Genomic DNA, 23,965 nt, shown 5'->3' with positions numbered 1-23,965 from the left:
CCTGGGACTGGATCCGGTACCATCATCTCAAATCAGGTCTGGGTTTGGTTATACCTGGGTCTGAACCAAACCTCACCCGTTGACTACCTATGGCCTTTGAAGGAAGCTGGGCCTTAGAAATGCAAGGGTTTTTGGAAAAGAGGATCTTTTAGGAAATGTAAGCATTCTTGGGAAAGAACTTTTAAGTATTTTATAAAAGAGGATCACTGAATGTAACGATTTCCCCCATTTTCTAATGTCCCAGGTCGGGTTTACCCAGAACCGGTACCAAACCCTATAGGGTCTGGGTATGGTGATAAATAAGAAGACCCAATTAAGACCCAGGTCCAGACCCGAAGGTCCAATTAATACATGGATCCGGGTATAGTTTGTGAAATTTTATACCAGACTTGGGCCAAACCCGAGTTCCGATTAAGACCCACAAATTTTCAATGTATAATTGATAAAAATATTATTTTACCAGGTATGGCATGGGTCTGGTTCATGTAGTTCCTATTGGGTTTGGGTATGGTTTCTCTTATGGTGGGTTCAATTAGACTCGGGTCTGGACCCGATACCATATTCGAAAACCAGGGCCAAGTCTGGTTCCACCTGGTCCAAACCAAACCCGGCCCGTTGACACCCCTAGCTTCAATGTTACCATAAGTGACACTCCGGGTATCGAACTCTTGACACTCTTCAATTTAAATGCCTTTAGCCCACACACCTAGTCAGTTGTGCAAAGCCCTTGTCCGAGTTAGTGATGTAGTTATTAGTGATATGTGATATAATGGTTACATTGGATTTTGTGTTTATTTGGCTGACTAACCCGACCTGGCATCATCAGATCGGGCTTGGGCACTAAGTTGGGATCAACTGAGCAATTAATGGGTTGGACGTGGATCTTGTCTAGTCTCAGTTGATCTTGAGATGACTCTTTGTTACATGCATGAGTTTTAAAACTCAAATTTAATCAGATCCATTCCAGGCCTTGTATGGTTAAACATGGGTCTGGACCTCCGACTTGTTTAAACTTGACAGCAATTATTTTCGTTATGTATTTAAAAAACACATTTAGAAAACTGAAGGCAGATTCATTGATTGATAACGTCCACTAACCTATTATTTGTTATTCCTCTTATCTGATAAGTGCAATTAGGCATGGCAGTGGACTGGGCCCGTCTCAAAATTCCACCCTTCATCCTCGCCTCCATCGCTGCACGGGTTTTGATTTTAATCTTCATTCCCTGTCCAAATGAGGTAAGGTGGGTGGGGCCCCATTTTTCCTCGGTCCACTGTCATCCCAAAAGAGTATTTTAGCATTTTACTAACGGGGATCGGAGACGGGGCAAGGTGGGTGGGGGAAAGCGTAAGTTCATCCCCGCCTCCATCTCCACACCGGTTTTGATTTTAACCTCCATCCCCAGTCCAAATGGGGCGAGGTGGGGTGGGGCCCTATTTTCCTCCTGTCCTTAACAAAGAGTGTCAAGAGTTTGATACCTTAACATTTGTTACCTTGAGTGTCAAGAGTTTGGGTATGTTACCTGGATCTTGGGTCCTCCATCCCCGGTCCAAATGGTTCGGGTAGGTTATATTTGTTAAGAAACGTGATCAAGATCCAAGATCCAAGATTCAAGATCCAAGATCCAAGATCCAGATCTAGATCAAGCACGGTGATCCAGTCCTATGAGGATCCCACGGCCAAGCGAGTCCAAGTCATGAAAGGTGGTTCCAATGTGGATGGTTATAAGGGAGACTCTTGTATAAGGTTTCCTAATGAAAATATAAAAGTTGGGCTCAATAAGGAGACATTGAAAGAAAGAGAACAAATTAAATATAATGTCATCTCCTAATGTGAGAGGCTTCAACGTGAATTGCAACTCATCCTCTTTAAATAGAAGAGCCTCTATCTCACATTAAAGTGTGAGAGAAAAAGAAGCACCATGGATGTAGGTTATTGAAGATCGAACCACATTAAAAATGTATTCTTCCTGTGCGAGTGTGTGATCTCCCCAACGTGTGAATGTACTTCTTGGTCGTGTGTTTGTCATGCAAACATCCATCGATTTCCTTATGGCATCAGAGCCATTGCCTAGTCACCCAACTGTCTTAGCAAAGCTTCATCTTGTTGTGGTTGTGTGTGCAATTTACAATAGGTCCTCATCATCTAAGATAAGTTATTTACTCTTATCTTTACCTACTTTGCCTTCTTTTAATTCTCTGCTTTCTAGCAAATTAATTGTAGAAAACTATATGTTATGGGAGTCTCATTTTACTCCATCTCATATGATTTGGAAGGGTTCATAGATGGCTCGAATCCCTTACCAAATTAATACGCTACTCAAAATGAATTTCAGAAATTAAACCAAGCCTTGTTAAGCTGAATTATCTCATCCGTTACAGAACATGTGCACACAGAGATCATTGGTTTGAGAACCTCCTTTGACATCTAAAAGGCTTTGAGAGAGGGGTATGCTGCATACTCTCGATCAAAGATCATGCAGTTAAAAAGGCCAACTGGAAACTATGCCTAAGGCTGACAAGTCTATTAGAGACTATATATAAAAGACCAAATCTATTGATCACCATCTTGCTATGGTTGGCAAACTTGTTTATGATGAAGACATGGTGATGTATATCCCCAGAGGCTTATCTTAGGAATATACATCCTTCTACACTTCCATTACTACTCTTGTCAAACCCATCTCTATGAGTAAACGACACCACCTCCTACTCCTACTGTCTGAGGAAGCACAATAGTTCAACAATGAGGAGAAGCCAACCCCTGCAAACGTCAACTTCATGCAACAAAATAACTTTTGGAATAATTGAGACAATCGCGATGGTTTTTCTAACCACGATAACAGAGGCCAAAATAGAATACATGTTCGTTCTCAGCAAAACCAGTCTTTTGGTTGTAGATAATAGATATCAAAATAACACCAACAACAATAACAACGGTCAAACCAATCGTACGACCAACAACTCTTGTGTCAACTGTGTGACAACACAGCCAAATCGTGCAACTTATTTGTACAGAATCAAGTTGACATAGATCTCCTAATGTTTACTCGGTAGACTTTGATGTTGTGAACAACAACAATTCCTGGTACCACATCATGTTGCACCATAATATTTGAACTCCCTGGTGTTGGACATTTTGGGTTTTACGGGTCCAACCCGCAGTCTGACCCGGTTTGACACAGCCATTAGTGGGTCATGTAACTGGCCAAGTAATGGAGATAGTGGGTGGGAGTTACGTGAATGTGAAGAGACCACATTCACGTAACTGCCTAATCTCCCATTACAAATAAGGGGTTAGGGGCTACTGGGATGATGAGTGACTTGTAGCTGTTTCCCTGCCCAAATTCTGCTCCGCATTCAGACGCTGCGGAAAGGGTCCTGCTCACCGTCGACATAAGGCCTGGGCTCATTGTGGGCGTCGACCGGCTGAGGAGAACGCCGAATCACCTACATGATCAATGGCGAATCAAGGTACGCTCTCTGTCTATTTGTTTTCACAGGGATATCGCCTACAATGGGTTATGGGCCCACGGTACCACGCATTCCCGCTGCGCGTGGCCGTGTAGGCTGAAACGGCGTTTTGGCGTCGGTGGAGTCGCCGTGGAGCGACAACTACCGATTAGCCAAAGACTGTCGCTGTGAGGCGACAATCATCACCGGCAAATGTCATCGGAAAAAGGCGACTTAATATTCCCGGTTCAGGCAAACAAAAAAAAAATCGTTTTATACCTGTGGTCGTTGGGCTGCAGAGAGGGTTTGCCATCGCCGGGTTTCATTTGCCGGAGATATTGCCGGGGTTGAACGCCGGATGGCCGGCGTCAGGGGCTTTTGCCGGAAAACAGCAGAACTGCCACTGCAGTCTTGCCGGCGCCCTGGTTTTCCCACCTCATCGCCGGAGTTACCAGTAAACCGGCGACAATAAAAAAAAAAAATTTATTTAAACCCTTACCTGTCGCCGGGGAGGGGGTGGGTTTTCGCCGGGGCTGTCGCCGGATTGGACCATCGCCGTAGGGCGATATGCCGGCTGAATCTTCCGCCGTTCGCCGACGATCTTGCCGGCACTGTATTTCCGGTCGTGCCCTTCAGCCATCGGTCGGCACCGCCGCAAATCGTCGCCGTGGGGCGACGTCTTTTGTCGGGGTGGATGACGCCGGACCGGCGTCACTGTGGAGTGACGCAGGTCGCCGGCAGCTGCGCCGGTCGCCGTGACGGCGACGTGGGTCGCCTTTTCGGTTTCCCTAAAAAAAAAAAACTGAAACAGAAACCATCGGGTTTCTGTTTAGGTTTTAAATTTGGACCGGATCGGGTCCGGAGAGGAAACCCGATGACAGACCCGATCCAAACCCTTTTGGGTGGATCGGGGTCTGCTTTTTTCTTTTGGATCTGACCCAGACCCACAAAGGTACCGGGTCTGGGTCTGATCTGAAAAGGATCGGGTCCAATCCGGACCCATTTTAGATCGGGTCCGATCCGGACCCATTAAGAACCGGGTCATACCCGGGTCCATATAGGACCGGGTCATACCCGGGTCTATGTTGGACCGGGTCGAACCCGGTATTCGGTTTGAACCGGGTCGTACCCGGGTCCATGTTGGATCGGGTCGAACCCGGTATCCGGTCTGAACCGGGTCGTACCCGGGTCCATGATGGACCGGGTCGAACCCGGTATCCGGTCTGAACCGGGTCGAACCCGGTATCCATTTTAGACCGGGTCTAACCCGGTATCTGTTTTGGATCGGGTCCGACCCGGGCCTGTTTCGGACCGGGTCTAACCTGGGTTTTGGTTCGGGCCGGGTCCGACCCGTATTAAGTATGGGTTGGGTCAGACCCGGATCCCATTTGAAACTAGGTTGGATCCATACAAAAAAAAAACAGGATCCAAACACTATTGAGACTGAATCGGATCAGGAACCTGATCCGACCCCTTCAGGAACCGGTTCGGAGCCATTTTTGACCGGTTCTTTCCAGTTTTTCACCGGTTCCGGGATGCTGAGACCCTGTTTTCATAAATATAAAGAAATATAGGGATTTTGGCATACAGTTATAGGGTTTTATGAACTTTTGTTCATATTGTGTATCGGTTTATAAGGTTCAGAACCGGTTCAGACCCTTAGATGACCGGTTCGGGGTGGTTTCAGACCGGTTCAGAGTGTTTTAAGACCGGTTCCTACATGAAGACCCTGGGTTTTACCCATATGAGCATGCTTTTGTTATTTTTCATGCTTTATAAAGTATTTATTTTGAATAATGCATGACTTATGCATGTTAATTCATGTATTTAGCGTTGGTTAAGTTATGCATGATGATTTTAAGCATGAATTATGACTAAATTTATGACAATTAGTTTATGTATTTTTGTTGTAGTATAAACTGATATTAGGTCATGAATATACATGCATTAAAATGTGTGCATGGGTGTGCTCCATAATACGAATAAATTTTTCGGTAAAAGATTTTAATTAACCGATTCATCAATCACCAAAGTGATCTGAGTCGTGTTAATTGAGGATTCTTTGAACCGTATTAAGATTCGTAATTATGATTGTGTGTGAATTTATGAAACATCGATTCTACCCAAAGGTAGGTCGTTCTGTTCCAAATTTACACAGGGTGTGATAGTAGATATGAATTCCAGCCCATGAAGCATGTTCGTACCCAAAGGTATAGTACTGAATTGCCTCTGGATTCATGATCTACTAGTTTCACCAACTGAAGTCAATTCCTTGGGAATTGAAGAGACGGAGCAATCATGAGTATTATCGTTTTCACCAAAGTGAAACGATAATGACTCAACTATGCTTGTCTCAGAAAAGGTAAAAATAAAGGGTCTCACTTTTACCTTTTCAACACGAGTCTCGTTTGAGCAATAATAGTAACATCTTTCCATTTTTCGTTCCTTTTATCAGGTTCCTTCCATATCGACGGTTCTAGTAGTATCCCTATCTTAGACGGATCGAATTTTTCTGATTGGAAAGAAATTGTGTTGTTCACTTTGGGCTATATGGATTTAGATCTGGCCCTTAGAATTGACGAACCTCCCACTCTTACAGAGCAGAGTACAGCTGATCAGAAAGCTGCCTCTGAGAAGTGGGAGCGCTCGAACAGACTTAGCCTGTTGCTTTTGCAATCTCGGGTGGCTAAGAACATTCGAGGTGCAATTCCTCATTGTAGGACTGTGAAGGAATTTCTGGGAGCCATTGAGGCTCAATTCGTCACTTCTAATAAGGCAAGGGCCAGTACCCTTATGTCCAAATTAGTGTCTATGAAATATGCTGGTGACAGTCACATCCGACAGCACATTTTGGAAATGAGGAATATTGCGACTCAACTGAATGACATGAAGTTCGCCATCTCTGACTCATTTTTAGTCCATTTGATCTTAACCTCGTTACCTACTGAGTATGGACCCTTTAAAATCTCCTACAACACACATAATGATGAGTGGTCTTTTAATGACCTCTTGAGTAAGTGTGTTGAGGAAGAGGAGAGGTTGAAGGGTGAGAGGGTGCCAAGTGCACATATGGCCTCTCATAAGGATAAACAGAGGTCGAGGCCAAAGAAAAGCTCTTTCAAAAAGAAGAATCAGAAGAGAGCCACTGGGGAGAGTTCAAACTCTCAGGCGAAAGCCAAATCCCAGTTTGGTGGCCCTTCTATAAAGTGTTTCTTCTGCAAAAAGAAAGGGCATAAGAAGGTGGACTGTTTGAAGTTCAAGAAGTGGCTCGAAAATAAAGGTAATAAGTCATTCGTTTCTCATGAGTGCAATTTAATTCATGTTCCATTGCATAGTTGGTGGATTAATTCTGGTGCCACGGTGCACATTGCCAACTCTTTGCAGGCATTTCTGAACAAAAGGGAACCAACGGAGCATGAAAGAAGCATCTTCTCAGGAAATAAGATGCGTTCACATGTCAAGAGCGTTGGGACCTGCAGAATTGTGTTGGAGTCGGGATTCATGTTGGATTTGGTCGATACATTTTATGTTCCATCTTATAGTCGGAGCCTAATTTCAATTTCAAAACTTGATAAGTTTGATTTTATATTTAAATTTGAAAAATCTGAACTTATTATTATGAAAAATTCAATGAATATAGGTTCTGCATATATGTGTGATGGTTTGTATCGATTAAGAACCAAACTCCAAATTCAGGAATCTCACTCCATTGAGAACACAATGATTGGCAATAAACGTGGTCTAAAGGATGATCAATCCTATTTGCTTTGGCATCGGAGGTTAGGACATATCTCGAAAGAGAGAGTCCAAAGACTCGTGAAAGAGGGAATCCTTGGATCCCTTGATTTTATGAATATAGAGCCATGTGTTGACTGCATAAAGGCTAAGCAGTCTAACACATATAAGAAAGATGTCAAACGCAGCAATGAAAAGTTACAAATAGTGCATACGAATGCATGCGGCCCTTTTTCACGGTGTTATACGAGTGAAAATTATTTTGTCACCTTTATAGACGATTACTCACGGTATATGTATCTCTACTTATTATCTGAAAAATCAGAAGTCTTTCAGGTTTTTAAGGACTTCAAGAAAGAAGTAGAGAAACAAACCGGTGAAGTTATTAAGGTTGTCAGGTCAGATAGAGGTGGCGAATATTATGGTCGTTTCACTAAGATGGGACAAAAGGAAGGTCCATTAGCGCAGTTTCTAAAAGAGGAAGGCATTGTACCTCAGTATACCATGCCTGATAGTGCTTACCAGAATGGTGTAGCTGAAAGGAGAAACCGTACGCTTAAAGAAATGGTTCGAGCGATGTTGAATCACTCAAACCTCCCTTTAACCTTGTGGGGTGAAGCTCTAAGGACAGCAGTGCATATTCTGAATAAGGTTTCTACGAAGGCTGTTCAAAAGACTCCTTACGAGTTATGGACAGGTAGAAAACCTTCTTTATCATATATGCACATATGGAGATGTCCAGCAGAAGCTAAATTGTATAACCCACATATAAAAGCTTTTGATCCTAGGACAACTAGTGGTTTCTTCATTGGTTATCCAGAAAGATCGAAAGGCTTTAGGTTTTATTGTTCATCTCATACACCACAGATAGTAGAAACAGATAAAGCAAGATTTCTTGAAAATTGTTATGTTGGGATAGATGCGTCTCAAAATATTAATTTTGAGGAAATGCAGGATTCAAGTTTCTCACCTGCTAAGGATAAAGACCCGATTTTCTCTATCATTGTTCCTTCGAGTAATGTAAGAGAAAGTTCAGTCAATGAATATCAATCCCAACTAGATCCGGTTGTTGATAAGGATATACAACAACAACAGGATACAGAGGCTCATTTTGAACCACCTGTAGCACCTGTATGGAGGTCCACCAGAATTAAGAAATCTGCTATCCATCCGGACTATGTGGTGTATTTACAAGAGTCAAATGATTTCATAGACATTGATGAAGATCCCTTCACATTTGCAGAAGCCATTGAAAGTGAAAGATCAACACATTGGATTAATGCCATGAAAGAAGAGCTTGACTCTATGGCAAAGAACCAAGTGTGGGATCTTGTACCTCGACCTGATGGAGTTAGACCTGTTGGTTGTAAATGGGTTTACAAAACCAAAACAGACTCTAAAGGTCATGTGGAGAGGTACAAGGCTAGGCTTGTTGCAAAAGGTTTCACACAGATAGAGGGCATTGATTATAATGAGACTTTTTCTCCTGTCTCAACTAAATATTCATTAAGAATAATCATGGCCCTTGTAGCTCATTTTGATTTAGAGCTGCATCAGATGGATGTGAAAACCGCCTTCCTAAATGGGGATCTGAATGAGGAGGTATACATGCAACAACCTCCTAGTTTCAGTATAGATGACTCAAATAACTTAGTTTGCAAATTGAATAAGTCAATTTATGGACTTAAACAAGCCTCCCGCCAGTGGTATAAGAAGTTCAATCAGTTTATAATGAACTTTGGATTCACTGAAAACATTGTTGATCAGTGCATTTACATTAAGACTAGTGGGAGTAAGTTCATAATTTTGGTTTTATATGTTGACGATATTCTTCTTGCAACTGATGATTTGAGTCTTTTACATGAAACAAAAGATTTTCTTTCCTCTCATTTCGATATGAAAGACATGGGTGAGGCTACTTATGTCCTTGAAATTGAGATCCGTCGTAATAGAACTAAAGGTGTCCTTGGCTTATCTCAGAAATCCTATACCCTTAAGGTTCTTAAAAGATATGGGATGGAGAATTGTTCTCCTAGTTCGGCACTTATAGTGAAAGGGGATAAATTGAGCTTGAAGGATTATCCTCAGGATGATATTGTGAAGGCTCAGATGGATGCTGTCCCATATGCTTCAGCAGTTGGGAGTTTACAGTACGCGCAGACCTGCACTCGACCTGATATAGCATTTGCTGTGGGAATGCTTGGTAGATATCAGTCAAATCCAGGCATTGCGCACTGGAAGGCAGCGAAGAAGGTCATGCGCTATTTACAAGGAACGAAAGACTATATGTTGATCTACAGGAAAGCTGACCACCTAGAGGTCGTTGGATACTCTGATGCGGACTTAGGAGGGTGTATTGACAGTAGAAAATCCACTACTGGATACATTTTCCTTCTAGCGGGTGGTGTTGTCTCATGGAGAAGCGGAAAGCAGTCTACCACTGCTGCTCATACCATGGAGGCGGAATTTATTGCTCTATACGAGACTTCGTCACAGGCCATTTGGATAAGAAACTTCATTATGGGTCTTGGTATAGTGGACTCTATTGAGAGACCACTAAAGATCTTTTGTGATAATGAAGCAGCCGTGTCTTTTTCAAATAACAACAAGAGCTCAACATCGTGTCAGCACATTGAGTTAAAATATTTTGTTGTTAAAGAAAGGACTGAGAATCATCTGGTATGTATTGATACAATTGGGACGAAGGAAATGACTGCGGATCCCCTTACTAAAGGGCTAGCACCGGGATTGTATTCCCAACATGTAAAGGGGATGAGTCTTTTTGATTCCTTCTGATGTATGACAATACATTATGTAATCACATTTGTGTTTATGTTTTGATTCTCTAAAGTTTTGTATTATTGTTGATTTTGCATAAAGAATCTCTCATATGGGTTAGAGAGAATAGCAGAATAACAATATTAAAGGACCAATAGAATATGTGAGAGACCAACCTATTCATAAATGTAATTACTTTACATGCCTAAGCACTGAAGGTGAATTGTAGTGTAGTACAAGAAAATATGACATTTCATAAAGGGGTGTTCATATCCTTGACTCATACGATTTATCCTTGTGATAAAGGGTGGCATGTGAACCCACATGAAGAATTAAATCGAGATAACGGTATACACCTCGATTTAGTACACTTTTGGTGTCAATGGGTCAAGTGGGAGAATGTTGGACATTTTGGGTTTTACGGGTCCAACCCGCAGTCTGACCCGGTTTGACACAGCCATTAGTGGGTCATGTAACTGGCCAAGTAATGGAGATAGTGGGTGGGAGTTACGTGAATGTGGAGAGACCACATTCACGTAACTGCCTAATCTCCCATTACAAATAAGGGGTTAGGGGCTACTGGGATGATGAGTGACTTGTAGCTGTTTCCCTGCCCAAATTCTGCTCCGCATTCAGACGCTGCGGAAAGGGTCCTGCTCACCGTCGACATAAGGCCTGGGCTCATTGTGGGCGTCGACCGGCTGAGGAGAACGCCGAATCACCTACATGATCAATGGCGAATCAAGGTACGCTCTCTGTCTATTTGTTTTCACAGGGATATCATGGTGGTGACAATTATCATGGTGGTGATTCTGTTAAAAATAGAAAACAGTACTTACTAAACGATTGCTTTCTGTTCAAAGATTCACATAGAACAAAATGATTTTTAAGTTTCACCTTAACTTCTGTTGTATTAAGGATAGCAAAAGCGTTAGTAAGCATGGTTTATATTCAATACAGTTTGATGAGTGCAATAAAGAGGCCAATGTAGGTGAACATGCCTCTCTTGATCAGTGGAACAATCATTGGGTCATCCTTTCTTTAAAGTTGTTAGATCCATTGTGAGTCATTTTGGGTTGTCATTTATTAATAAAACTTTTTTTAATATTTGCCTAACATGCCAAATGGGTAAATCCTATAAATTACCTTTTTCTGTTTATGTTAATCATGTGAGTCAACCCCTTGAGCTTATTTATTCTGATATTTAGAGGCCACCTCCTGTTCTAAGAAGTAATGTTCTAAGAAGTAATGGTGTGTGTTATTATGTAGTGTTTGTTGATGGGTTCTCTAAATACACTTGAATATATTTATTGTCTAATAAGTCGAATGTGCTTAAGGCGTTTAAAAAATTTAAAGTCTTGGCTGAAAACACAATGGGCAAAAAAATTATATATTTTTTTAGTCTAATGGTGGTGGTGAATTCAAAGCCATTGAACCTTACCTAAATCTGGTTGGGATCCAACATCGTGTTTAGTGTCCATATACCCACGTACAAAATAGCAGCAGAGCGTAAGCACAAATCTACAATTAAAATAGGTTTGTCCCTTTTAGCATGGAGATATTCTACCACAATTTTACAATTTTGGGGCTATACCTTTCCTACACGGTCTACCTCATAAATCGTCTGCCTACTCCTACCTCGCAACACCAAACTCTTCTTGAAATTCTGTTTAGAAAGAAACCAAATTATGTCTTTCTCAAGACTTTTGGTTATGTCTGTTATCCAAACCTTCCCCCTTATGGTGCTCATAACCTTGATTTTCGCTCTAAGCTTCAGTCTCACTCACCATGGCTATATTTGTCTAGATCCCAAGATGAATAAAACTATATCTCCCGTCATGTAGTTTTTGATAAAACTAGGTTTCTCTTACAACCACCTCATGTATCTGGTCCAAAACCACCAGATGTCCCACCTGCTTTGCTCCCTACCCCCACCGAGTTTGTCACCCTTACCCGTGGAGCCAGTGATCACACCGGCAGCCACCTCTGACAGCTCCACTTAATTCAGATCCCCTTCACCACCGATCATGGTTGACAACCCGGTACCCTCTTCCCCTACCCTACCACCACCATCATCACTGCCTTCTCCTACGCACATACATGACATGGTCACACATTCTCATGATGGTACTCTCAAGCTCCCACATGTTTCTCACTACGACCCACTCTCTTCCTATTGCCCTATCTTCTGATCGTGAAACCACTACCTATAAATAGACTTTCAATGACCATATGTGACAGCAAGGCATGCGGTTCAAATACACAATCATACTTGAAAAATGGTATTTCCACATCCTCATCAGAATGTCATTGGTTGCAAATGAGTTTACAAAATCAAAGAACAGGCAAATGACTCCTTTGAATGCTACAAAGCATATCTTGTAGCCAGGGGATTTCACAAAGAAGAAACAGTTGATTTCTTTGAGACCTTCAACCATGTGGTTAAGGCTCATACCATCTGTAGTATCATTGTCATCGTTGACGGTAATAATAGGTATGTCCTCCAGCTTGATGTGAATAATGCATTTCTCAATGGCAACTTTCAAGAGTCTTGTTTATATGATGCAACTACCCAGCTTTCAAGATTCTCATCGACTGCAATTTGTTTTCAAGTTACATAAGGCCTTTTATGGGCTTCGACATGCACCGCGTGCATGGTTTCATAAGCTCAGTCATGCACTAGCAGAACATGGGTTTCACAACTCTCGCATTGATCCATCCTTATTTGTTCTTCAGAGAGACAACCTTAGTCTCTATGTTATGGTGTATGTCGATGATATCCTTGTAACTGTTCGCTCACCTACTGTGGCCTGTTCCTTCATCATGTATTTGGGTTGCAAATTTGCTCTTAAAGACCTTGATGATTTGCATTACTTCTTGGGTATTTAAATTGTTTGCTCCGACCAAGGGCTACATTTGTCTCAACAAAAGTATATTTTTGAGCTTCTCTTGCACACCAATATACTCCATGCCAAACTAGTGTCCACCCCAATGGTGGTCTCTACTCATCTGTCCGCTCTGTCTGGAACGCCCATGGACAATCCAACTTTGTACCCGAAGTGTGCTGTCTAGTATGTCATTCTTATGCATCTGGATTTGTCTTTTTTGGTTACCGAGATTGCAAGTTTATGCATGTTCCGACTACCGATCACCGGGTTGTTGTTAAGCATATTCTTCAATACCTCAAGTTTACTATTCAACATGGTCTCCAAGCCCAACGGTTCTCACCGTCTTTCCATCTACCCTGATATTGATTGGGCTGGCTCTCCGGATGATAATAAGTCCACATCTACATATGCCGCATATATTGGGTCAAATCTCATCTCCTGGAGCTCCAAGAAACAGTCAGTTGTTTTTCATTCTAATATTGAGGTCAAGTACAGGGCAGTTGCCATTGTTGTTGTTGAATGTATGTAGATCCATTATCTTCTTGGTGAGCGTGGTTACTCATTGTTCGCTCCACCAACCATCTATTGAGACAATGTCTCTACTACATACCTCGCTGCCGACCTTTCACAATCACAATAAGCACGTTGAGTTTGATGTTCATTTTGTTCAGAATAAAGTGGTTTTTCATGCCTTGTAAGTCCAATGTATTTCAACCAACGACGAACTGGCATATGCCCTTAACAAGCCACTTGAGGTTCCTTGCTTCAACTACCTACGATTGAAGCTCAACGTCCAGACCAGACCATTTTAAGGAATGCGATCAAGACCCAATCCAAGCGCGGTGGTCTAGTCCTATCAGGATCCCACAACCAAGGGAGTCCAAGTCAAGAAAGGAGGTTCGAGTGTGGACAATTATAAGAGAGACTCTTATATAATGTATCCCAATGAAAATATGAAAGTTCAGCTCAATGAAGAGATCTTGAAGTAAAGAAAGAAAGCGTCCAAAACTAAACGTAATGTCCTCTCCAATGTGAAAGAATGTGAAAGAGTTCAATGTGAATTGAAACTCATCCTCTTTGAATAATAGAAGAGTCTTTATCTCACATTAAAGTGTGTGTGTGTGAGAGAGAGAGGCACCGTGGAGGTAGGTCATTGAAGACCGAATCACGTTAAAAACGTATTCTTTCTGTGCGAGTGTGTTCATCCTCTTCCCAACAACGTGTGAATCAACTTCTTGGTCGTGTGTTTGCCGTGCACACATCAGAGTAACCAGTTAATTATTTGTCTCGTGTCTGGTCAAGTTGCTAACAGACCAAGCAATTTCCCAGTCCCAACTGGAAGCTAGTCCATGTGGGGGGCTTGAGCGATGGGGTCACGCTGAGCAGCTATCAGATTTGATGAAAATGAATAGCACATGAAATTAATGAAAGAGAAGAAAAACAGATTTCCCTTGATATGGATCAAATGCATTTTCAGAAGGCAAATAAGCAGACTCTTGAGCAAAATCCTCAAGGATTTGTCACCTGTTTAACATGGGGAGGAAATAAGCTTTAAAATTACAAAATAAAAAAGAAGCTATGGAAAAGAAAACCTAAAAAATATGTTTGATTTGACAAACCTTGTAGGAACAAGTTCCTGCAACATTTTCATCCTCTTATTTTCTCTCCTTACCTTCATTTACCAATTAAAAAAAGCATGGGCTTCAGATTTTAATTTTAATTTGTTTAGACAAACAAAAGAAATAAGTAAAAAAAAAACATATTTAAGATGTAAAATAAAAAATAAAAAAATAAAGCCAACTGATAATATTGTGATATTATCACGAGAATATCACAATATTTTTTTTTGATATTTTTAGAAAATTGTGATATTCTGCCTTTAACATCGTTTGCTGATTTTACTACTGTATTATATTTTGAAAATATCGGCGACGTCTGTGACTAGACTTATATCAACATCTGAATTTGAAGTTTGACATCAGCTGCAGGACCAGAGGAAGCGACGCTTGCTTGAAGCCTAGAAGCACTTTTTTTGGTTGATGCAGCAGAACAGAAAGTCAGGTGCAACTATGGCCAGAGAGAGTTCAATTGTTGGGTGTATCAGATGAAGTTTCATGCTCAGATCAAGAAGAAAGACACAGTTCCATGTGCTGAGGTCCCCAGTTGATGTGTAGGATTTCATGCAGAGCGTAGAGTACTAAAAAGCAAAGAACCACTAAGAAGCAGAAGGTTGAGATACCAAATAGTCCACATAACAGTTATACTAGTGATGGTTTTCAACCTAATGCTAATTAGAATCGTTAGGTCTTAACATACTAGGAGAAAGTTATGTTGATAACGTAGTGCATCTTGTCATGGACATTATGAAGGCTGGCACTTCTACTAACAAATTGCATTTCTAACAAGTCGCTACAACAAGGTAAATTACTGCATAAGCACATAATATCATGTGGTCTACAACAGGACATGTTTCTATGTAAAAAACTCATAAACCTCTACATTTCTTTAGACTGCCTTGAATCTGCAAGGCTAGTTTTCCAAAACATAGAAAACCCACATGAGATTTCACTGTGGAGCAGCTTGTTGGCAGCCTATGCTAGAAATCAGATGTACAGAGAAACCCAATTGCTTTTCGAGTAACTACAGAGTTTTTCCTGCATTAAACGTGATAGTTATAAGTTTCCTAGTGTTCTCAAGGCATTTGGAGCACTTTGGTGTGTCCAAGATGGGAGAAAGATTCACTGTTGTGTGATCAAAGGTGGGTTTGGGGATGTTGTTGTTGCTAGTGCTCTAGTGGGAATGTATGCCAAATCCAACGTTTTTCTTGAGGCTTGCCGAGTGTTTGATGAAATGCCTGAAAGAGATGTTGCCTCATGGAACACCGTGATGTCTTGTTATTACCAAGATGGACAGTATGAGAAGGCTCTTGGTTTGTTTGACAAAATGAGAGCCTCTGGATTCAAGCCTGATTCTGTGACGTACACAACATTTTTTTCTTCGTGTGCACGACTTTCTGCATTGGAGAAGGGGAGAAGGATTCATGAGAGCTTGATCAGCACTGGGTATGAGATGGATATGTTTGTGAATTCTTCACTTGTTGATATGTATGCAAGGTGCGGGTATTTGGAGATGGCCAGGAAGGTATTTGATTTGGTGCCAAAGAAGACTGTGGTTACCTGGAATTTGATGATATCAGGCTATGCTACAAGTGGAGATTGTAATTCTTCTCTTGACCTCTTTTTCAGCATGATTATGGAAGGAGTGAGACCCACTTCAGCGACTCTGAGTATTTTGCTATCACTATGCGCAAAGTCTGGTAACTTACAGTTTGGAAAGTTTGTGCATGGATACATTAACAGAAACAGAGTAGAAACAGACATTTTTAGCCATGTTGCTGAGGGAAATAGAGGGCAAAAGGCAAAAGGTGCAGCACATGAAATAGCATAAACTACAAGACTTAAAGTAAAAACCTCAATTATATTGCTATTCACGAATTCTCCTTTTCTCTCTCTCACTACACACTACTACTTTTAACATAAGAAATACCACTATTTATAGAAGGCAAAAGTCTTTACATGAAAATAGGAAACATGAGCAAAAAGTTAGGAAAGATACCACACTTACTCAACTTTTGAGACTCTACTAACAAAAAACAAATCCTATAAACTAGGAAACTGAAATTACATGGGCTTTGAGTGCTCTACAAGTCAAACGTGGGCATTGGATACCCTACCCACTTTTTCTACATTGAACACCATGCCATACGTGGGCTTTGGATTCTATTGCCCACTACCTTGAGCATTAACCAACATTTTTCTCCCTTAATGTGAAAGGCCTTGCACACCTATGGATTCTCTGAACATTAAATTTTTTTTAGATGGCAAGGCTTTTGTGAAACCATCAGCAACTTGATCATTTGTAGAGCAATGCTTCAGCTCTACTTCACCTTTTTCCACTGCATCTCTTATAAAATGATATTTAAGTTCAATGTGCTTTGTCCTACCATGAAAAGTAGGATTTTTAACAATAAAAATTATAGACTGATTATCACAGTAGAGCTTAGTTGGAAGATTTTGTTCTACATGCAGGTCCTTCATAACACGCCTCATCCAGATTGCTTGACAAGTAGCCGATGTCGCTGCAATATATTCCGCTTCTGAAGATGATAATGCTATTGAATTTTGTTTCTTTGAACACCACGACACAATGCCTGAAGCAAAACCGTTTGTGCTTTTTCGATTATCCATTGAACCTGCCCAATCACTGTCAGTAAATCCAATCAAATTAAAGTCAGTAACATAATTATAAAAAATTCCATAATTGCTTGTTGCTCGTATATAGCGGAGAATCCTTTTTGCTGGGCCTAGATGTTGTACAGATGGATTGTGCATAAACCTTGAAATCATACTGACTGAGAATACAATGTCTGGCCGAGTGTGAGTTAAATACATTAATTCACCGCCCAAGCTTCTAAAACATCTTTTATTTGCTCTTGCCATTCCATCTTCCAAACTCAATTTTTCATTCGCATTCATCGGAGTTTCACAAACTTTGCAATTCAACATCTTTGATTTTTTGAGCAGTTCCAAAGCATACTTTTCTTGAGACACGAAAATCCCTTCTTCAGATTGCACAACGTGAAGACCAAGAAAAAAACATAGCATCCCCAAATATGATATTTCAAATTCCTTCATCATACTATGTTTAAATTCTGCAATAAGCTTAAATGAAGAACCAGTGTAGATAATATCATCTACATAGACACTTACAATGAGCAATTCATTCTCATTTACTTTGACATAGAGTGTAGGTTCACTATCACGTCTTTGAAAACCATTTTGGTGGAAGAATTTATCAAGGCAACTATACCATGCACGCGGGGCTTGTTTTAACCCGTATAAGGCCTTTTAAACTTATAAACTTTTTCTTCCTTTCCTTTAACAACAAATCCAGGTGGTTGGTCAACATACACAACTTCATTTAGAAAACCATTTAAAAATGCAGCCTTAACATCAAATTGATAAACTTTCCATTTGAATTGAACTGCAATCGCAAGGATCATTCTCACAGTTTCAAATCTTGCAACAGGTGAAAACGTTTCAGTAAAATCAATTTCATACTTTTGCACGAACCCTTTAGCAACTAACCTTGCCTTATATTTTTTCACATTTCCACCAGCATCATATTTGACCTTATAAACCCACTTTACTCCAATTGATTCCTTTCCAGGTGGCAAGTTGGAAAGCTCCCATGTGTCATTCTTCTTAATGACCTCCATTTCTTCTTTCATTGCATCTATCCATTTCTTATATGTGCATGCTTCATCATATGATGATGGTTCTAGAACAACAAAAGCAAAATCACATTTATAAATATCCTCTAGAGACCGTACCTTTTTTGGAGGAGTGTCCACATCAAGTGTGAACTTAATATTTTCTGTGAATTCATCTCCCATACTTGACATTTCTGGAGATAATGTTTCAGTATTATGATTTGACTGCGATGCCACTTCATCAATTTACAACTTCACACTTTCATTGTTGTTCCATTCCCAACATGCTTTTTCATAAAAAATAACATCCCTTCTTATAATCAATTTTTTAGAAGAAGGATTATAAAGACGATATCCCTTAGTTTCATTACTATAACAAACAAATATACACTTTTCACTTTTCTTATCTAACTTGGTTGTTTCTGAAGAGTCAATCAAAGCATATGCCATACTGCCAAATACCTTCAACATACTTACATTTGGCTTTCGATTCCACTAAGCCTCATAACGTGTTTTGTTTTGAACTGCCTTTGTTGGAGAAATATTCAAGATATGAACTGCAGTGTTAACGACTTCTGCCCAAAACTCATTTGGCACCTTCTTTTCACTTAGCATGCTGCGTGTTATTTCTACCACTGTACGATTTTTCCTTTCTGCCACTCCATTCTGTTGTGGTGTCTTTCTTACTGTCAGTTGCCTGCGAATACCATGATCTTTACAAAACAAACCAAACTCATCAGATAAAAATTCTCCTCCTCTATCTGTGCACAATATTTTTATAGTTTTTCTTTTCTCATTTTCAACAAGGAACTTAAATTCCTTAAATCTATCAAATGCATGAGATTTATAAGAAAGAAAGTACACCCAACTCATTCTAGTAAAATCGTCAGTTAAAAGCAAAAAGTATTTGCTATTGTTTAATGAAGGAGTTCTCATGGGCCCGCATATATCAGCATGAACTAATTCAAGAGGTTCTTTAGCTCTCCATGCTTTTCCAACTGAGAATGATAATTAGTGTTGTTTATCATAAACACACCCTTCACATATCTCATTTGTACAATTAATGGCTGGCAAACCAACTACCATATTTTTTTGATGCAAGAGTTTCAAACCATTAAAATAAAGATGCTCAAACCTCAAATGCCACCCTTTGGATTGATCAAGACCATTTTCCATAAAGGCGCAATCATCTATCTTGATCATTTCAAGTGAAAACATTTTATTTTGAACCATATCTATTTTTACAAGAACTGTACCATTCTTGTTTTTAATCTCACAGATGTCATTTTCAAATAAAAGAGTGTAACCCTTTTTAACCAATTGTCCTACACTCAATAAGTTCTGAGCCAAACCATGAACATAATACACATCTTGAATGTATCATTCATTACCTGATTTTGTCTTGATTGCAACAGTTCCTTTGCCATTGACATCTACTTTATTGTTGTCCCCAAGCCACACATTCAACGTCACAGTCTCATCAATATTCTTAAAAAGACTTCTATCACCGGTCATATGATTACTGCAACCACTGCCTACAAAACACATTTCACTTTTGCAATTGTTAGTATTCATGCTTGCAAGAAACAAATTTTCATTTTCATCTGCAAAATTTGCTTGTTGCTTTGCCTTTTCAAAACATCGGGCTTCAATATGACCAAATTTTTTACAAAAATGACATTGTTTCCCTCTAAAGAACATATTTTGATTACCTTTTTCTGTTTCATCATTCCTTTGAGAGGAATCATAAAACCTTTCTCGACCTCTTCCACGTCCTCGAAAGGATCCTCTAAAACCTCTTCGTCATCGACCTCTACCTTCACCCTTTTGATCAAACTGGCCATTCTTTTCTTTTGGAATTTCAACTTTCGATTAAAAGGCCTCTTCCAATGTTTTTTCTGAAGACCTGTTTATGCGATGCTCATGGGCTAAAAGAGACCCCATTAGTTCATTAATAGAATACACAGATAAATCCTTAGACTCTTCAATTGCAATAACAACATGATCAAATTTAGAAGGTAGACACCTTAAAACTTTTTCTACTATTTTTTGATCATCTAAAATTTCACCAAAGGTCTTCATTTGATTTACAATAGTAGAGATCCTAGAAAAGAATGTTTGAATTGACTTACTGGTTTTCATAGAAAACGTTTCAAACTCTCTTCTTAAGGTTTGAAGTTTAACCGTAGTGATCTTCTTATCACCATGGAATTTTTGCTTCAGAAGTTGTGAGGCTTCTTTTGACTTAGTAGCACCGACAATAGTTGGAAAAATGGTTTCAGACACAACCTGCTGTAGTACTAACAATGCCTTTGCATCTCTCTTTCGTGCTTCTTTGACATCAATTTTTTCTGTTGCCTTTAATCCTTCAACATCTGCATAACCATTTTCGACCAAATCCCAGAGGTCTTGTGAGATAAAGAAAGTCTTCATCTTAATATTCCAGAATTCATAATTTTCACCATTAAAAATTGGCACTAATGATTGTGACAAATTGAGAGAGTTAGAATTATTTGCAATACCGAACTTACTCAACAATTATCCTTCAAAAGAAATTTCGAATCTATAGGAACTCCTTGCTTCGGCAATGCTCCTATTGCATTTTTCTCGAACGCCCAGCTCCGATTCGAACCTGTGCTCTGATACCAAGAATTGAGGGAAATAGAGGGTAAAAGGCAAAAGGTGCAACACATGAAATAACATAAAATACAAGACTTGAAAAATAAAAACCTCAATTGTATTACTATTCACGAATTCTTCTTTTCTCTCTCTCACTACACACTACTACTTTTAACATGAGAAGTACCACTATTTATAGAAGGCAAAAGCCTTTACATGAAAATATGAAACATGAGCAAAAAGTTAGGAAAGATACCACACATACTCAACTTTTGAGACTCTACTAACAAAAAGCAAATCCTATAAACTAGGAAACTGAAATTACATGGGCTTTGAGTGCTCTACAAGTCAAACATGGGCATTGGATACCCTACCCACTTTTTCTACATTGAACACCAAGCCATACGTGGGCTTTGGATTCTCTTGCCCACTACCTTGAGCATTAACCAACAATTGCTTTGCTTGATCTGTATCTTTAAGTGTGGGATTTTGCAATATGCTCGGGACATTTTTGAGACGATGCCAAAGATAAAATGTGTTTCATGGAACGTTATGATCTCAGTACTTGTATCACGAGGATGTTGTGATGAAGCTCTAAAAGTCTTCGATGACATGAGAAATGATGGTATCAAACCAGATGCTATCACTTTTGCAAGTATTCTACAAGCATGCTCACAGTTATCAGCTCTGCAGTTTGGTAAAGAAATTCACCAATATATATAGTGGAGATCAAGCTTGAAAATGCGAAAATAGTAGCAGCTGCCCTTGTTGACATGTATGCAAAATGCGGGGCAGTAGATGATGCACGACGAGTTTTCGATCAGATGCCAAAAAGGGATGTTGTTTCTTGGACTACCATGATCACAGCCTACGGTTCCCATCGAAATGCATTGGAAGCTCTATACCTTTTTTCAGCAAATGAATAGGTCGAAAACTAAACCAGACAACGTCACATTCCTTGCTCTTCTTTCTGCGTGTAGTCATGGTGGTCTGGTTGATGAAGGAAATCACTATTTCGATCAGATGAGAATTGACCATGGTATTGATCCAACTCTTGAGCACTATTCTTGTGTAATCGATCTGCTCAATCGAGTAGAAAGGGTGCATGATGCATATGAGATTCTAAAAAAAATGCCTATTCGGGCAGATATCAGGTTGCTTGGAGCTCTTTTTATGCTTGTAATCAGCATGGGAAGTTAGATCTGGGTGAGGAAATTGCTAAACTTCTGCTTGAGAAGGATCCCGACGATGCCTCTACATACAGTTCTATCAAATATGTATGCTACAGCTGGGAGATGGGATGATGTGAGGATGGTGAGGTCAAAGATGAGAGAGCGGGGACTAAAGAAAAGCCCCGTTTGCAGCTGGATTGAAGTTGACAAGAAGATTCACACATTTTTTGTTGAAGATAAATCACATCCAGAGGCAGAACAGATATATGAATCTTTGGAAAGCCTTCTGCTGCACATGAAAAGAGAAGGATATGTTCCAAATGCTACATAGCCATGTACAATAAACTCATCACCATCTACGGTGAAGCTGAGGGTTTTCATGGTCATTCCATATGGTGGAAGATGGTTGAGAAATTTGCACGTGATCAACTGTTTCAATGGCGGAAGGATTTAGTCTACTGACATGAGTGATTGTTAGAGGCAATCCAAAGAAAATGAAGACAACAAATAGCAAAGAGTGAGATGGTTCTTGAGCTATGTCACATGGTCACAGCGCAATTTTAAAAAATTGTGGGTGACATGTAGCCCTTGTTGACATGTATGCAAAATGTGGGTGCAGCGCAATTTTAAAAAATTCAAACACGGGGACTCTGCTATATATATTAAATATATATAATTATATATATAACAATAAATTAACACATAAAGATTGTAAATTTTAAAGCAAAAATAAAAAAGTAATTCTTAACAACACAAACTTACCAAAATATAACACATAAAGAAGCTTGTGAGTGTGATAAACAACAAAACTTATCATAAATCTGCCTCATCGTCTGAATTAAAGGGAATAACATGATCGAGGTAGTCCATGTTGAGAGTATGCAAATTATGTTCTCCCTTCAAGTCAAAATCTTCTGGATTTACATTTCAATTCTTGGATGGTCCACAACTGCATCAAAAAATAACTATATTAGTATCTAACTTCAAACTTTAAATACAAATATTTAAATACGAACTTTGAATACAAAGAAAAAAAATACTTATACTCTTCTTTGATGCGGCGAAAAATTAATCATAGATTAGAGTGAACATAAACCAAATCTTCTACTCTTTTACTAGTGAGTTTGTTTCTTTTAATATTGTGAATTTGAGCATATATACTCGAATTTCTTTCACAACAAGATGATGTAACAGGTTGAGATAACAACTTCATTGTAAGACGTTGCAGATTTGGTGTCTTTGATCCATATGTTACCCACCAATTAAGAGGATCTTTCTCATCCCTTGCCACGAGTGCTACTAAAGAATCAAATCTCTCAGTAGAAAACTTGTCAAACTCATTATTTACAACCTTAAACATGTGAGGATCATTAAAAAGTCTTCCCAAACATATTATTCTATTTCTTGGTATCTCAGGATCTTTATTTAGAGAAACACGACCAACACCTGCTGTCAACCATTTTTTTGCATAGTATTTTGGATTGAGAGTGTGTGTCATGCAATGCAAATGTATATTGCTTTTATCCCATATTCTCATTAAAATTGAATGTACATGATTGTAAAATTCTGAATTATCAAGTGCAACATCTTTCTTCTCATGTTTAAAAATGATACTTTGAACTTTTTTAATCATATTGTTCCACATTTCATAAATTCTATGAAGCATGGGTACATCTCGGTCAACTTCTCGCAACATTTCTCAAAAAGGCTTTGTAAATTTAACAAAATATGTAATTTTATCCCACCAAAAATCATCACAGATGCATTTTTTGATAGCTTGAGCGTTGACATCATCTTCAGTACGATAAAAATCTCAATCTTGATCAGCCACCATCATCATCAATGCATTCTTGAATTGCTTAATTCTTTTCATCATAACAATGAGAGAAGCAAAATGAGTTTCAGTAACTTGAGATTAGAATGCTTATTAAATATAGAAAGGGCATGATGATGCTTTACAACAAAATTTTTAATATTTCGAACATCATGCTCTATTTTCTCAATCCATAAACACATTTCATGTGCATGTGCATCATCTTTTGATGGAT

At 39.5% G+C, this 23,965-nt stretch overlaps 1 pseudogene; it reads left to right on the top strand.

Moving 5' to 3' along the window:
* The first annotated feature begins 13,167 nt into the window (after positions 1–13,167).
* LOC149817500 (pentatricopeptide repeat-containing protein At5g27110-like) lies at positions 13,168–22,049 on the top strand (annotated as a pseudogene).
* Positions 22,050–23,965: the final 1,916 nt, after the last annotated feature.

This window comes from Nuphar pumila, chromosome 13 (assembly GCF_984573655.1).
Source record: "Nuphar pumila chromosome 13, dmNupPumi1.hap1.1, whole genome shotgun sequence".
NCBI classification, from domain to species: domain Eukaryota; kingdom Viridiplantae; phylum Streptophyta; class Magnoliopsida; order Nymphaeales; family Nymphaeaceae; genus Nuphar; species Nuphar pumila.
Note: the sequence above shows the minus strand (reverse complement) of the source record. Positions and strands in the feature narration are given on the sequence as shown.